The sequence below is a fragment of the Pseudophryne corroboree genome, chromosome 3 (genome assembly GCF_028390025.1).
Source record: "Pseudophryne corroboree isolate aPseCor3 chromosome 3, aPseCor3.hap2, whole genome shotgun sequence".
Taxonomy (NCBI): domain Eukaryota; kingdom Metazoa; phylum Chordata; class Amphibia; order Anura; family Myobatrachidae; genus Pseudophryne; species Pseudophryne corroboree.
In genome coordinates, this window is record NC_086446.1 from 174850178 (window position 1) to 174867185 (window position 17008).

General features: G+C 45.0%; 1 long non-coding RNA gene across 1 annotated transcript in view; it reads left to right on the forward strand.

Annotated features, from left to right (window-relative positions):
* Positions 1-17008, forward strand: part of LOC135057567 (uncharacterized) — a 190144-nt gene that overhangs the window by 13347 nt on the left and 159789 nt on the right. Inside the window, exons 2-4 of the long non-coding RNA XR_010244207.1 lie at positions 7007-7279; positions 10377-10414; positions 14091-14135. This is a non-coding gene — a long non-coding RNA (uncharacterized LOC135057567). The remainder of the gene's footprint in view (positions 1-7006; positions 7280-10376; positions 10415-14090; positions 14136-17008) is intronic.

Sequence of the window (17008 nt, forward strand, 5' to 3'; positions counted from 1 at the left end):
GTGGGAGCTGCCTAAATAGAAACTGGACTGAGAATCAAAGCCTTTCCAACGCAGTTCTCCTCATCTGAAGCCGTCAAGGAATGAGATAAAGCATCAGCTTTGGTGTTAAGCGTCCCGGACCGGTACTTAATGACAAACGAGAATCGAGTGAAGAAGAGCGCCCATCTAGCTTGACGGGGATTCAAGCACTGGGCTGTCTTGAGATTCAGCAAGTTCTTGTGATCAGTATAAATCGTAATTAGGTGTTTAGCACCATCCAATAGATATCTCCATTCTTCCAGGGCAGATTTATTGCCAAGAGTTCCTGGTCTCCGATGGTGTAGTTTCGTTCAGCAGGAGAGAACTTGCGAGAATGGAAACCACATGGATGTAACTTCCCGTCAGAGGAGTACTGTGAAAGCACGGCACCGATGCCGACCGAGGAAGCATCGACCTCCAAGAAGAATGGTTTTGAAAAATTCAGTTGCTGGAGTACCGGAGCGGACATAAAGGCTGCTTTCAACTGGGCAAACGCTGCTACAGCTTCAGAAGACCAGTGACTTGGGTCAGACCCCTTTTTGGTTAGAGCAGTAATAGGTGCTACAATGGTAGAAAATCCCTTTATGAATTTCCGGTAGTAATTCGCAAAACCCAGAAATCTTTGTACCGCTTTCAAAGAAAGAGGCTGAGTCCAGTCCCGAATAGCAGTGAGTTTTTCCGGATCCATGCGAAGCTCCGTACCTGAGATGACGTAACCAAGAAATGGAATTGAAGGAACCTCAAAGGTACATTTGGAGATCTTACCGTAGAGATGATTCCTTCGTAGACGAAGAAGTACCTCCTTGACCTGAATTCTATGCTCCGTGAGATCCTTCGAAAATATCAGAATGTCATCCAAGTATACCACTACACTTAGGTATAACATATCTCGGAAGATTTCATTCACAAAACCTTGGAAGACGGCAGGGGCATTACTGAGCCCAAACGGCATTACCAGATATTCGTAATGCCCGTCCCTGGTATTGAAGGCCGTCTTCCATTCGTCCCCCTGTCGAATACGAATCAAATTATAAGCTCCCCTTAAGTCGAGCTTCGTGAAGACATGGGCTCCGCGAACCCTATCAAATAGTTGCGTGATGAGCGGAAAAGGATATTTGTTCTTAATGGTGATCTCATTTAAGCCGCGGTAGTCAATGCATGGTCTCAACCCTCCGTCCTTCTTCTTCACAAAAAAGAAGCCTCCTCCCGCCGGGGAAGTAGAGGGGCGAATGAATCCTTTCTGCAGATTAGACTTGATATAGTCCGACATGGCTTGGGTCTCGGGCAATGACAAAGGATAAATGTGCCCCCGGGGTGGCATCTTCCCTGGGATGAGCTCAATGGGACAGTCCCAGGGTCTATGGGGTGGTAACTGATCGGCCGCCTGTTCCGAAAACACGTCTGCAAACTCCCGATAGGCCTCCGGAATGAGCTCCTCATCCGACTTGGAAGATACACGGAGCGGGTAGACAGGAGGGAGACAATTAGAATGACAGAATGAACTCCAAGATACTATTTGTGACGACTTCCAGTCGACGTGAGGGTTGTGTACTTTAAGCCAAGGAAGACCAAGAACCAGATCGTGAGCCATCTCCCGAATCACTAGGAACTCCAGATGTTCTTGATGTAGAGCTCCAACCTGCAGTTTGATTGGCACTGTGCGACTTGAAATAAGACCATTAGAAATTTGGGTACCATTGATGGCAGTCAGCGTAATAGGTCGTTCGACGGATTGTAACTGTAAACACAGTTTTTTGACGCAAGAAAGAGAAACAAAATTCCCTGCAGCCCCGGAGTCCAGCAGGGCCTTAACAGGTTTGGCTATAGACCCAGAAAACAGAGACACGGAGAGTAAACAGTCCACTGTCGGAGAAGGTTTAGATGTAACCCCTAACTCGACTCCTCCGGAACAAGCTAGGACTGCCCGTTTCCCGGACAGGGCTTACAAAACTTGAGAAAGTGATCCGCAACTCCACAGTAGAGGCAGAGTCTACCCTCACAACGGCGCTGTCGTTCTTCCGGGGACAGCCGAGATCGATTCATTTGCATAGGTTCGTCTGGACTTGGGGTGATCATTTGCTTAGTCGGGAGAGACTGGAATCTGGATCGTTCTGTCCGACTACGTTCACCACTTCGTTCCTGCATACGAAGATCCACCTTTACACAGAGTGAGATCAACTCTTCTAAGGAATCTGGCAAGTCCCTAGTGATCAGTTCGTCCTTTAGACGGTCAGAGAGCCCATTCCAGAAAGCGGCCCGGAGAGCATCATTATTCCAGCGCAGTTCCGAGGCTATGGTTTGGAAATGAATCACATACTGTCCCACTGAACGGGAGCCTTGTCGGACTCGGAGCAAATCCGAAGAAGCAGCGGTCGTTCTGCCGGGCTCATCGAAGATCCTACGGAATGACGTGATGAAATTGGTGTAACTGGAAACCAACGGGTCAGAACACTCCCATAACGGAGACACCCAATCCAACGCTGAACCTTCAAGCAAGGAAATAATGTACGCCACCTTGGACCAATCTGTGGGGAAAGTTGTGTGAGAGAAGTTCAAAATGTACCTCGCATTGGTTGAGAAAACCACGGCAATTCTTTGGATTCCCATTATAGCGAGAAGGAGTGGGAAGCTGAAGGCGTGACCTGGTTCCAGACAGGGACTAAACATTACTAGGGCCAACCACAGGAGCGGGTACTGGAGCTGGAGCCGGAACTACTGAAGCCAGAGAAGCCTGAATTTGATCCAGCCGACCAGATAACTCCTGGAGATACTGCATCACTTGGCTTTGTGCCGTCTCCTGACTTTGAACTCGGGAAACCAGATCCTGGATGGCGCTTGCCTCTGGGTTCCGATCCCCCGGGTCCATGGGGCCTGAGTATACGGTCACTGACCTGGGTTGGGGATGTTTTGGACTCGGGGGTTCTTCCGATGGTCGGGAAAAGGAACCACAGGTGGGTCGGAGCAGGGATGGTCGGATATAGGATTTCCTCATACAAGACTCTGATAGTTAGGTTTGGTGAAAGAATGCTGAGGAACTTTATTAAGGGAAGGGAGCAATACAGCGGCACATGAAAGAAAGTGTACTTGTGGGCAATGTCAAAAAGTTACTGGAGAATTCGTGAGCAATGTTCAACTGATGAATGAAGAATTTGTGAGCGATGTTTAAAGACACTGACGAATGAAGTACTTGTGAGCGATGGTAAATGACACTGAAGAATTTGTGAGCGATGTTTTAAAGACACTGATGAATGAAGAACTTGTGAGCGATGATGAAAGACACTGAAGAATTTGTGAGCGATGTTTAAAGACACTGATGAATGAAGAGCTTGTGAGCGATGATGAAAGACACTGAAGAATTTGTGAGCGATGTTAAAAGACACTGATGAATGAAGAACTTGTGAGCGATGGTGAATGACACTGAAGAATTGGTGAGCGATGTTTAAGGACACTGATGAATGAAGAACTTGTGAGTGATGGTGAAAGACACTGAAGAATTTGTGAGCGATGGTGAATGACACTGAAGAATTGCTGAGCGATGTATAAGGACACTGAACGCTGGAAACACTAAAGTTGGTTCGGCCCGCAGGCCTTGCTGAATCCAGGGAGCGCTGGCAACTGCACTGCAGAGGAACACACTAGTTGCACGAATCACTGGAGACTGTGCTGCAGGAAGGCACCCTGAATGCTAGATGCACTGGAGTATAGCTGCTGCGAAACACACTGCGTACGGGAGCTCTGGCAAACACTTCAGAAAAGAGACGATACTCAGGCGCCGAGGCTCTGCCCGGCGTCCGGTTTTGAATCTCCCGCCTCTATTGGATTGGTGAAGCGGGTTCGTGACATCACCTGCTCCCCGCCCACGTGACGCCGGCTGTCATGGCGGCGCCCACGCTCCGGGGAACCGCCGGGAGCAGCGCCAGCCAGACGCCAGGACCCGAGGACCGCCGGAGACGAGGACCGCCAAACGGACCAGCAGCCACGCAGGGGTAAGTGCGGCGGCCGCTGCCCCTGGCGTGTAATACCAGTTTGTCAGCCAATGAGAGGCTCCTGATTGGCTGACGGACCGCAAGCTTTGAATGGCTCACGAACTGGCGCCTGATTTCACATACCCACCACCACCAAAGACTCTACTGAGGGGCAGGAGAGGCGCACGCTGCGTACTCTTCCCCTCCAAGTCCGACACAGCAGCAGCAGTGGAACACTGGCAGCGGGAGCAGCAGCAGAAGCTGGCAGTGGTGAGCAGCACTACTGGGGGCATCTGTGTATCTGACACTGTTGGGGCATCTGTGTATCTGGCACCATGGGGGTATATGTGTATCTGGTACTGTGGGGGCATATGTGTATCCTGCACTGTGGGGATATATTTGTATCTGGCACTACTGGGGGCATATGTCTATCTGGCACTGTGGGGCATATGTGTATCTGGCACTGCCAGGGGCATATGTGTATCTGGCACTGCACTACTGTGGGCATATATGTATCTGGCACTGTTGGGTGCATATGTTTTTCTGGCACTGCACTACTGGGGGCATATGTGTATCTGCACTATTGGAGGCATATGTATATCTGGCACTCTACTTGTGTGATTATGCATATTTGGCGATCTACTTGGGTCATTATGTGTATCTGGCACTATACTGGAATGTTATGTGTATCTGGAACTCTGCTGGGGACATTATGTGTATCTAGTACTCTACTGGATTCATTGTATCTGGCACTATATTGGAACGTTATGTGTATCTTACACTATACTGTGTCACACGCCATAGGCGGCGTTCACCGCGCTTACCCCTGCGTGCCTGCTGGTCTGTGTTGCGGCCTCCGCCTTCGACGGTCCACGGGCTCCGGCGTCTGGCTGGCGCGGCTCCCGACGGTTCCCCGGGGCAGGGGCGCCGCCATGACACCCGGCATCACGTGGGCGGGGAGCGGGTGACGTTATCAGACTGTTCCGCCAATCCAGCGGAGGCGAGAGATTCAAAGGCAGACGCTGGGCAGAGCCTCGGCGCCTGAGTATCGTCTTTCCCCTGAAGTGGATGCCAGTGCTCTTGTTCCCGGCGAATCTCTCTGTAGTCGTACCCCAGTGTCTCCGGCACTTCCAGGTGCCAGTTGCTGCACAGTTCCAGCGTATACAGCGGCTGGTGTGTTCCTCTGCAATCCAGTCACCAGTGCTTCTTGGAGTCAGCGTGGGCTGCGGGCTAAACGCCGCTCTCAAGTTCTACAAGTCATCAGTGTCTTTAAACACCGTTCTCAAATTCTACAAGTCATCAGTGTCTTTAACCACCGCTCCCAAGTTTTGCAAGTTACCAGTGTCTTTAACCACCGCTCTCAAGTCATACAAATCATCAGTGTCTTTAACCACCGCTCTCAAGTTCTATAAATCATCAGTATCTTTAGTCACCGCTCTCAAGTCATACAAATCATCAGTCTTTAACCACCGCTCACAAGTGTTTCAAACCAGAGTCTTAAACCACCGTTCACCAGTTCTTCAAATCATCAGTATCTTTAAAAACATCACTCACAAGTTCTTCAGTCACTATTATCTTGTACCAACTCTCACAAGTACTTCTTTTCCTGGAATCTATAACATTGCTTACAAGTTCTCCTATAGGCCTGGACATCCCCCCCATACGTTCCTTCTCTGCTATGTGACATTGTGTTGCTCCCTTCCTGCAATAAAGTTCTTTAATATTTTCACCAAGCTTTACTGTCAGAGTCCTGTATGAGGAAGACCTATATCAAGCGATCCCTGTTCCGACCCAACTGTGGTTCCTCTCCCCTACCATCGGGAGAACCCCCGAGTTCACAACACCCCCAACCTAGGTCAGTGACATACTGGGGACATTATGTGTAAGGAGCACTACTGTGGGCATTATGTGTAAGGCTGCTAATTGTGTATGCATGGGGATTAATTATATTTATATAATTTTTATCTATAAATAGTTTGATATCATAATCTAAAGTTGCGAAGCCACGCCCACTTTCATAGGGGTGCATGCACCGCATGGGGGGTCCTTCAGAATTTCTCGCTCAGGTTGATAGTAGGCCTGGAGCCGGCCCTGGTGTGTCAGTTCTGAATGCACAGTTTGTTCTACTGCCTTAGTGGTTTTTATTTTTTTGACACCTCTTGTAGACTCTGGATGACTCATCGTCATGAGATGCAGAAGAAGATGCCTCACTGACAGTTACAGAACCACCACTTAAAGACCAAGACCTTCCTTGTAACTTTCATGTTTTTCTACAGCTAACTTTCCTTTTCATGTTTTTTTCTTTACTACTGTAAAATTAAATTGCTTCTTTGATTTTACATGCCCTGACTTAAGCCACCAATGCTCTTGGGCGTCGGCCATATTAGATGACGTTGACGGACTTGTATCGTCATGACTGATGGCAGCACCTGCAGCATTAGTATGTGCTTCCTGTTCTCCCAATTGTTTATCCTCCCTATCTATCAACAAACACGAACTAAGTGGGGTACAGCACACACCACAATTTGTAAAAAAAAAAAGTACTACCTACAGTGTCAGACAATACGTGTATAAGTCAGAAATAGTAATGTAACATTACGGTTCAATTTCACCAACAGTGTCACACAATACTTGTATGAGTATGAAATAAAACATATTACTGTGGTACCACATTCACCCACGGTGTCACATAATACGGGCATGAGTTAGAAATTGTAATCTAACACTGAGGTTAATTTCTCAAACAGTGTCACAAATTCAATACGTGTATGATTAATTATTCACTGCGGTCTGATCGGCAGTGTCACAGAAAAATAATAGTATAGTACTGGGGGTTAGCACAAAATATATATATATATATATATATATATATATATATATATATAGATAGATATATATATGGAAAGGGGGACGTGTAACATGTCAAACAGCATCAGAATTTGCTGAAAAGTTTATTGCTGCAAACTGATTTGAACTAGCAGTTATGGTTCAAAAGTTACAGTACAACACTTTTTTTGTTGCAGGTAACCGATGATGGCTTTGACGAAATAGGAGAGAATTGAGGTCATTTTGATGTCTGGAGAACAAAGTTTTTGTGTCATAGCTGCACATTTTATCAGTTGGCACCCAGAAAGTCAGGTGCCTAATTTCCAAATTCCAAGAAACTGGGACTGTGGCTCACAAGTCACGGAGTGGTCGTCCAAAAAGTGCTACTGAAGAAACCTCCTCAACAATGTCTTTGGCATCCTTCGTGAAGAGCCCACAATGCAGCACACGACGTTTGACATCAAAATGGAGTATTCAGTTTTCCCATTTCCTGCACAGTTTTTGAAACAATAGGGTGTACTGCGACTTTTGACTCACCCTGTATATTATAAATAAATATATATATATATATATATATATATATATATATATATATATATATATATATATATATATATATATATATATATATAAAATCCAAACATAGGCACTCTCCAAACTTCAATAAGCTTCAAGGTATTTTTAATCCAATACTCACAAAGTGATCATGCAAGGCTTTCATAGATGCATAGCAGAAGAATCAGCAACGTTTCGGTCCATCTGGACCTTTGTCAAGCTTTCATCATTACATGCCCATAAAAAAGTACAAACCTGCAGAGCTATTTGCAGCGGCAGTGCATACCCGTCGCTGGCTGCTCCTTAAATACCCACATGCCATCCACATTACCTTGGTCCTGGCGTGCGTTCCAGCAATCTCGTGGAGTGCACCCAGATACATGTGCCGCTTCCGGTTTCAGTCATATGCTCATGCGCTCCAGCACCCGGCGTGGAACGCACGTCGGCGCTGGCGCATCGTCATCACACATTCCCAATGGTACTTTAAATGTAAATAGTCATTTACTTCACAACAGTAATCTGACCTTACATCCATTGCAAAACCAGATCGGTACCGCAGCAATATCACCGACTATGTTTAGATATATAAGTAATCTACCCATAGTGCATATATCATATGCACCATGCCACATAATAATCACAGTGCTCACAGCGCCACCTATGGCTCAAAAATAAAGAAAACAATGGAACAGCCTATTAACACTTATGGGCATTAGAGGAGCAAGTGCCTGTCTTATTGAATACCGGTGGTTGGCCATCCGTTCTATAAACCGACGTTGCGTTAGGCCAACATATACCAGTCCGCAGGGGCATATATAGGGGGATGCTTCAAATGCTCTAACTGCACAACATGCAGATCTATAATTCCGGGTGCATCCTTCCCTCACCCACATAGTGGGTTTCCTATATATATCAAGCACCGCCTCCATTGTATTATGGACCATGTAATCTATTTGATAATATGCCCCTGCGGACTGGTATATGTTTGTCTAACGCAACGACGGTTTAGAGAACGGATGGCCAACCACCGGTATTCAATAAGACAGGCACTTGAGACCGGCCAGTCCGACAAACCAGTGGCAAGACATTGGTTGGAGGCTGGACCTCAGATTCCAATGCTTCGGTGTCGTATCATCGATTGGATCCCTCCATCTATATGTGGGTGAAATAGGATCCTGGAACTACATAAGCGTGAATCCGAATGGATATTTCGGCTGGATACAATTGCTCCTAGGGGCATGAATGAGCAAATTAATTTGAAGAGTTTCTTGATATAGGGGACTTAAGTACAATGATTATGGACTCTACTGTTTTAAAGAAGTCCTATTATCTCTAAATGGCTCTCCAATTGATATATAGATTTTTTTCATTTTTTTCCACAGTAGTGTATATGCTCCACCACACTGTTTTTATTTAGTGTTGTTTGTGTGTTGTGTTGTGTTTTGTTTTGTGTGTATTTTCTTGATATGTATTATACTGAGCTTTGATGGCTGCTCCTCTAATGCCCATAAGTGTTAATAGGCTGTTCCATTGTTTTCTTTATTTTTGAGCCATAGGTGGCGCTGTGAGCACTGTGATTATTATGTGGCATGGTGCATATGATATATGCACCATGGGTAGATTACTTATATATCTAAACCTAGTCGGTGATATTGCTGCGGTACCGATCTGGTTTTGCTATGGATGTAAGGTCAGATTACTGTTGTGAAGTAAACGATTATTTACATTTAAAGTTCCACTGGGAATGTGTGATGACGATGCGCCGGCGCCGACGTGCGTTCCACGCCGGGTGCTGGAGCGCAAGAGCATATGACCAGAACCCGGAAGCGGCACATGTATCTGGGTGCGCTCCACGAGATTGCTGGAACGCACGTCGGGACCAAGGTAATGTGGATGGCATGTGGGTATTTTTAAGGAGCAGCCAGCGACGGATATGCACTGCCGCTGCAAATAGCTCTGCTGGTTTGTACTTTTTTATGGGCATGTAATGATGAAAGCTTGACAAAGGTCCAGATGGACCGAAACGTTGCTGATTCTTCTGCCATGCATCTATGCATGATCACTTTGTGAGTATTGGATTAAAAATACCTTGAAGCTTATTGAAGTTTGGAGAGTACCTATGTTTGGATAATATTTAACGGAGATCTCCCATGACCTGGGGATTATTTGTGTAGTGCACCCTGTTGTTGCCAACTAAGATGAGAGTGCTGGACTTCTTCTATTTTATATATATATATATATATATATATATATATATATATATATATATGCCGGGACGGATTGGAAACAAAAAGCGGCCCTGGAAAAATTTGTACTAGTGGCCCCACATGGGCAGCACCAGAGGTGTAAGGTCTAGCCATCGGCCATGGCAGCAGCAACCTCACCCCAAGACTTTCCAGATAGTGGGCATGTCCAGCATCAAGGGGGTAGTTAAAAAGAAATTAAATTACATTTTATGAGAACATTATATGATACACCTTCAGAATTTAGGAAACTATATCATTCTTTAGAAAGATATATTTTCTTGCTTATTACACCAACCGTATCCCAATCACTATTCACTCAATCTTATATGTCAACCAAACAGGCAGACAGAGCATACACTAGATCATCTGCAATCACAGGCTAAGTGGTAAAGTAATTTTCATATATGCAAATTATTTTGTATCTTATTCATTATGTCTATAAAAAGGATCACATGTCCTCAAACAAAACAGGCCCCACGGTTGCGACAGCCCACCGGGAATCTTCCCTGTAAACCCTATGGCCAATCCGCATCTGTATATATATATATATATATATATATATATATATATATATATATATATATATATATATGTAACCCTCCCTTACTACCAAGGTATATAGGTTACTTAATGACTGAATATGCCTCCACCCAGACTAATTGTTCAATAAGGCTTGCCTGGGTAAGCCTCCCTAATTCCCTGTGTGTAAGTGCACTCCCCTAATTAAACCACACAGCACTAACGTTTTACCTGTTCTATCTTCCAGGATTCAGGGACCCAATCTCCAGCTCACAGACACAGATGGTAAGTATAATGTTGTGTTTAATATTTTAGAACGACATATTACTATTATGCATCAATAACTTTTGCATGTCAATAAAGGAATACCATACTACTTCTACATTTCCCCAAATACCTATACATGAATTGTTCGCATGCAATACAAAAAAATTACCTTCTTAAAGCTACACCCTTAGGTGTTAGAGTGACCCGGGTACTCTTAATGCAAGGGATAGTGCACTATAGGGCCCATAAAATTTTATAAAACAAATGTATTTATGCATAACATATTACACTATTCATTGACAATCACATCTTTTTTTCTTTTCAACCAGTAGAATATTATGTAATAGGTAATCAGGCTTCTACTATGCAACAATTATTGCCTTGTATACTGCTACATTAGTTTCCTTCTCGGATATATAAAAGTATCTTTTTAGAATAAATGTAACAGATCCTATGAATGGATTTGTCTCTTGCTCCTTTATCTCCCTGCCATTCAGTGACTAAAGCTGTACTATTATATAAAGAACTCCTTGGAAATGCTGTAGATCCGACTTTGTAATGTAATATTTCCCTGAAGGGAAGCTGTAGTCTATTGTATTCCACAATAAGTAAATCTTCTCTATTCCTGCGGGATTTATACTTGGGCTGCCCTTTTGACAAATATCCTTGTTAAGAAATATTACATGTAGGGCACTAGATGTGTTCAATGTTCCTGTCCTTTCAAGTCCCTCAGTTTAATGATAGAACGATATAGTATACTTTAACTGTCAGTTTTTCTTATCTCTCTCCTATTCATTTGAAGTGTAGTCTATTTATTGAACAATAAAGTATTTATGCAGAAGTCACAAGATATTGACTTAGTTCTTTGCTGTTTCTAGTCTCTGTTCTTATTAACTACCACTTGGTTATGACAGTGCCGTGACGGCTGTGACGTCTTCAATTCTGGCCACACAGTTCTATTAGAATATATATGCACATAACCTATGTGACATTTAAGAATAGCTATTCACTGTGGTGCAAGAGTCACTTTTTCTCCCCTCTGCATATAGTAGATGAATACTGAGGGATACAGGCAACTTAAGAATAGTGAGTGTCTGACTCTGTTGCAGTTCAAATTATTCAGACTTACTATACAGCTTAACAGTACTTTTCTACATTATCAATGTCTTCTATATCATCACACTACTCCACAGAGCATTTCCAAGTGACAGTTACTGAGGCTACTGCTCATTATATATCTACAGTTTAAGATAACAGTCTAAGCTGCATAGCCAGGTGTATTAAAACAGCTGTATTATTAAGTATTAAATGCAGTGTAGGTGGCAGTTTTCACTTACAGCCCCTCACGACTTGTCAGCGCTGCTGCATGATGCTCCCCCGACTCTTTGTTCAGCCAGCTCATCAGGCACTCCTCCACCGCTTACTGGGGACTCCTCTTCTAACTGAAAGGAGAAGTTGCTGTCATCAAAGCCAGCGTTGCTATAGCGCCGGCCACTTCCTCTGCTGCCTTAGCTGTCACTGGCCGCCGGAGTTCTCCTACCGGGTTACGCCGCCTTCTGCCACTGATCGTCTGGAGGGGATTGTCAACCGCGCCTCCGCACTACTGCACCATCACCGCCTTTCCTCCCGGCACCCGGAGATCATGGCCAGGTACTCCTTTCCAGCGGCCTCCGCTCTGTGCCGCCTGGACTGCCCTGTTCCGGCCACAGCGCCTGAGCCCTAACCGCCTCCGCTCACTGCTATACCGCAGCGCCCTGGGCTCCGATGTGCGCACTCACAGGGGGATCAGCATCTCCCTTCGCAGCGCAGGTGAGCTATCTTTATACTCACTGACAGGTTGACTCGCGCCGCGCAGCCGTCTTCCATTGGTCCCCCATCCTTAGTCACCGCCAACCAGTGTATGCTTCCTTCAGCTGCTCGCGGTCAGTCCTGAACCCGGCTCGTGGACTAACTCTTCCCGCCCTGCAGGTTGTTGCTCCCGCAGCACGCGACCAATGCTAGGGACTCTGTTTGCCGCCTTTACTGCCCTGCAGGCTATTGTTATTCACAATGTCTCGAGCTCACCTTGAAGTACACACAATAACTTATATTAAAGCAAGTATGGCAGCTGACCACTGTCACAATAGATGGCACCACTGCTCCACTTATTTACTAATACTATATATATATATATATATATATATATATATATATATATATATATTTCATATATTTACACCTATTATAGTTATTGTGCAATTTATCCTAACACAATATATTTATATGAACCTCAGACATTCTTTCTAATACTATCAATAAAATATATATTAATTTAATGCTAAACAATCCATAATAAATAATATTCGTGTTACATATATATGTATATATATATATATAATATTTTCCTTAGCTATAACTGGTGCAGATCACCTCTAGATTGGCAGAGGACCCCTTTATGTACAACAAAGCACTGATCACCTACAGTTTCACTCACACTCACTGTACACTGATTATTATCCCGCAGCCCCTTTATGAACGGAGAGAGTACCCGTGAACACAGCAGCCCCAGCCCCTTGATTGAACAGAGCACCCCTGGAGGACACAGGAACCCCTTTAGGAGCTCCAGCCCCTTGATGGACAAAAACAGAGCATCCCTGGATGGATACCACATGGTCGCGTCTGTTCACTACAACCTCCAGAGCCAGAGTAAAATTGTGCAATCACCATGGGCCTTATATAGAATTCAAAACCCACATGAATCTGACAGCGGGAAGATGATGTTTTGCTTCGATTTGTGTTCCGAGTCTGGTGGGAAAACCCAAGCTGGACTCTGATCCTAGCATGGATCATAATGCTCGGGTGAATCCGGTTCTCATCTCTAGTTAAAACCAAAAGACCTTGGTTGCAGTTTTTAATTATTCCTTTTTGCAAAGATACAATGCTTAATCCCATTGGTAGGGATGATACAGTCTGAGCTGTTTAAAATCGAAAGCCAATTATTCAGGAAAATATGCTAATGCCGCCACTGCCTGGAGATGTATTGAGAGTACCACTGAGTAGCCTTAAGGTTGAGCTACATGACTACAGGAAGTGAGGCACCGGAGCCACTGTTACTGCATACAGGATCACAGATGCAGACTGAGCCCCCCCCCCAGTGGCAACACACATGCCGCCACTTCTCGTTATTGCACTCAAATTCTCCATCAGTCATGTTGCAAATAAATCCTCTCTGCCATCACCATCGCATGACCATCATGGCACTTGTGCAATGTGATTTAGATGCATGCACAGTCGGGTGATAATTGCTCAACTGCAGAAAAATCCAGTTTGTGTACACCTCTGAATCAAGCCCTTACTTTAATCTAAATTTAGTTGGTCACCAATATATATATATGTATGTATATATATATATATATATATATATATATATATATATATATATATAGAGAGAGAGAGAGAGAGAGAGAGAAAGAGAGAGTGTAGATAAATATAACTGATGACAGCAGTGGACTAGGTCAATCTGTAAGTGCATTTAAGTGCTGTACCCCCACTCCTAACACATACACTGGTATTTGCCTTTCCTGTGTCCAAATGTAATCCTTATCTTCTGGTTTACGCCTTAATTTGTCTTCTTGCATTTATTAGGGTTTTGGATGATATTTTCATCCATCATAGAACAACATTTTAAACAAGGATTCTGACTTTCTCTCCACAGACTGTAAAATCACAGGAGCTGGTTTGGATTTTCTCTATCTCCAAGGTTTGATACATCTTCCCTTAATGACAAATTTCCATAAGTAAATACTTTAGTGACAAACATTAAATCACAAGACGTTTTTAAAGATAGTTTTCCCAGGGCACATATGAAGAGAAGCCACCATTTTTATGAGAGTAAACTTCCAGGAAATGTGCTTTGATATTCTGTGTTGGCCCAAGTCTCTATCATGCTCTAAATGCCCAGAGGGGAAAATAATAATTTAAAGGGCTGACTGATAACGGCATTATCCAGAATTGTATTCTACAGTGTACATTTCAGCAGGACAACTGGTTCCTTGCTTGATAGGCTGGTTGTAGAACATATGCAGAGAATTGTCAGCAAGCTAAGGTCTGGTACACTTAACTTCACTCATATGCTACAGGGATTACTCAGAGGAGAGCCAGGTTCAAACCGGAAGTCATGTCCTGGAAAAGTGAGAGGGACACATAGAGAGCCCTGGGGATAGGAATCAGTTCAATTTGCCGGTTGTCAGGATCCTGGCAGTCAGGATGCCAAAGCCAGAATCCCGACAACCGGCAATGCCGCCAGGCAAAATCCCAGCAAAACGGGACTATTCTCACTCGTGGTGTGGCGGGTGCAGTGAGCCACTGAGCCAGAAACGTGGTGAGCGCAGCGTGCCCGCAAGGAGATCTTTTGCGTTCGCCCCGCTGCCGGCATTCTGGCAGGCGGGATGCCACTGTTGGGATATGGACAGCCGGCATCCCGCCTGCCGGTAAATTGTATGTATTTCCTGGGGACAGACACTGATAGATCAAATAAAAGATGGGTACTGAATGTAGCACATTGTGACATTGCGTACCAGTGATGTTTTATTCACTAAAAAATAAAATACTAAAAGAAAAAAAAAATCACAGAAGCACCTTGTATCACACAAACCGTGAACTTTCTTCAGGATTATTTTTTGCTTGTTAAATTCACTAGACCCCATATTCTAGGAAAGAGGTCCCAATCATGTCTTATAAAGGTTAAGCCTGCGAGACCTGCTATCCTCCAGTTATCCCTTTTGTGTTGCTATGTATACGGGTGGTCTTCAGTATGCCGGCTGTCGGGATCCCGGCGCACAGTATACCAGCGCCGGAATCCCAACAGCCGGCATACCGACACTTATTTTCCTTCGTGGGGGTCCACGACACCCCTGGAGGGAGAATAAAATAGCGTGGCGCGCATAGTGCGTCACCGTGCCCGCAGCGAGCCCGCAAGGCACTCATTTGCGCTCGCCACACTGTCGGTAAGCCGGCGGGCGGGCTCCCGGCGCCGGTATGCTGGTCGCCGGGAGCCCGACCGCCGGCATACCATACCACACCCATGTATACATATGTACAGTGGTCGAAGTGGAAATTTTGAAGTGGGGGTATGGAAAAGTGAAGGTTGTAATTATGCACGCGCCATGCTCTGGAAAAGGGGGCATGGCCACTGAAAAGGGGGCGTGTCCTTAAGTGTAGTGTATCACACCATATACCACTTATACACATAATGCACCACAATAGTATGACCCCTTATACTATCTAGTACTGGTGCCCCTTACACATTATGCCACACTGAATGAGCCAAACTTCCCATTGAATGAGCCAAAATTCACACTACGCTACACAGAATGAGCCAAAATTCACATTATGCAACATGGTATGATCCAAAATTCACATTACGCAACACGGTATGACCCACAATTCACATTTTGCAACACGGTATGATCCACAATTCACATTATGCAACACGGTATGACCCAAAATTCACATTATGCAACACGGTATGATCCACAATTTACATTATGCAACACGGTATGATCCACAATTCACATTATGCAACACGGTATGATCCACAATTCACATCATGCAACACGGTATGATCCACAATTCACATTATGCAACACGGTATGATCCGCAATTCACATTATGCAACACGGTATGATTCGCAATTCACATTATGCAACACGGTATGATCCACAATGTCACGATCCGGGTATCTGGACGCCATTACTTACCCTTCAGATGCCTCCTAAGGCTGGCTCAGCGTTCCAGGACCGGATCCCATCTGTTATACTGATGTCCACATTCCTGCCTCCTCTCCTGTCACTTTGAGACGCGGTCACCGCAACGCCTGTTACATCCGGAATGGCGTCTCCCGCGGCCTCCGCCGCTGTTCCTGAGTTTCTACATGCAGAATGTCAGAGTGGTGATTACGTCAGCCGCGGCCTCCGCTGTGCCCGCGTGGTTAAATGTGCACTTATCAGTCTGGCGTCTCCTGTCTCCTGTGGCCGGCGCCGCCATTACTGTTTTAATTCCCACATGGATTACAAACCAAACTTCCCTCCAAGTGTCTGCATGGGCGCAGCCATCTTGGATTCTGTCATCTGTTCATTTCCACCAATCTGCTGTCTGCATTGTTAATCTGCATAATTGCCTAGCCAATCCCTTCCTTGCTGCAGGTATAAGTAATCTGTGCCTGAGCAAGGAAGGCGTCGGTGCTTTGGTTGTCAAACCTAGTTCCAGTTTGTCTCTCTCCTGTGGTTGTTTTCCAGGTTCCAGTTCCTATCTCCACACTTCCACTAAAGAGACCCGCACCAGCATTCCACCTGCGGTGTAGCCTGACTCTCCTATCCATTTGGATTCATCTGCTTCCAGCTACAGATCCACCTGCTTTCAGCATCCAGCTTCCAGCAGAGGTCAGCTCTTCTTAAAGTGCCGGTACCCTTTTCTGCAGATTATCAGTTATCACCGGCATTATTATTTCACCGCTCTCAAGCTCCAAACATCACTTCATATTTCATTGCTCTCAAGCTACATTTATCATTTAACTGGTTCCAGCCAGTATCCACTCCGTGCCAACATCAGTCTGGTTCCAGCCAGTACCCACAG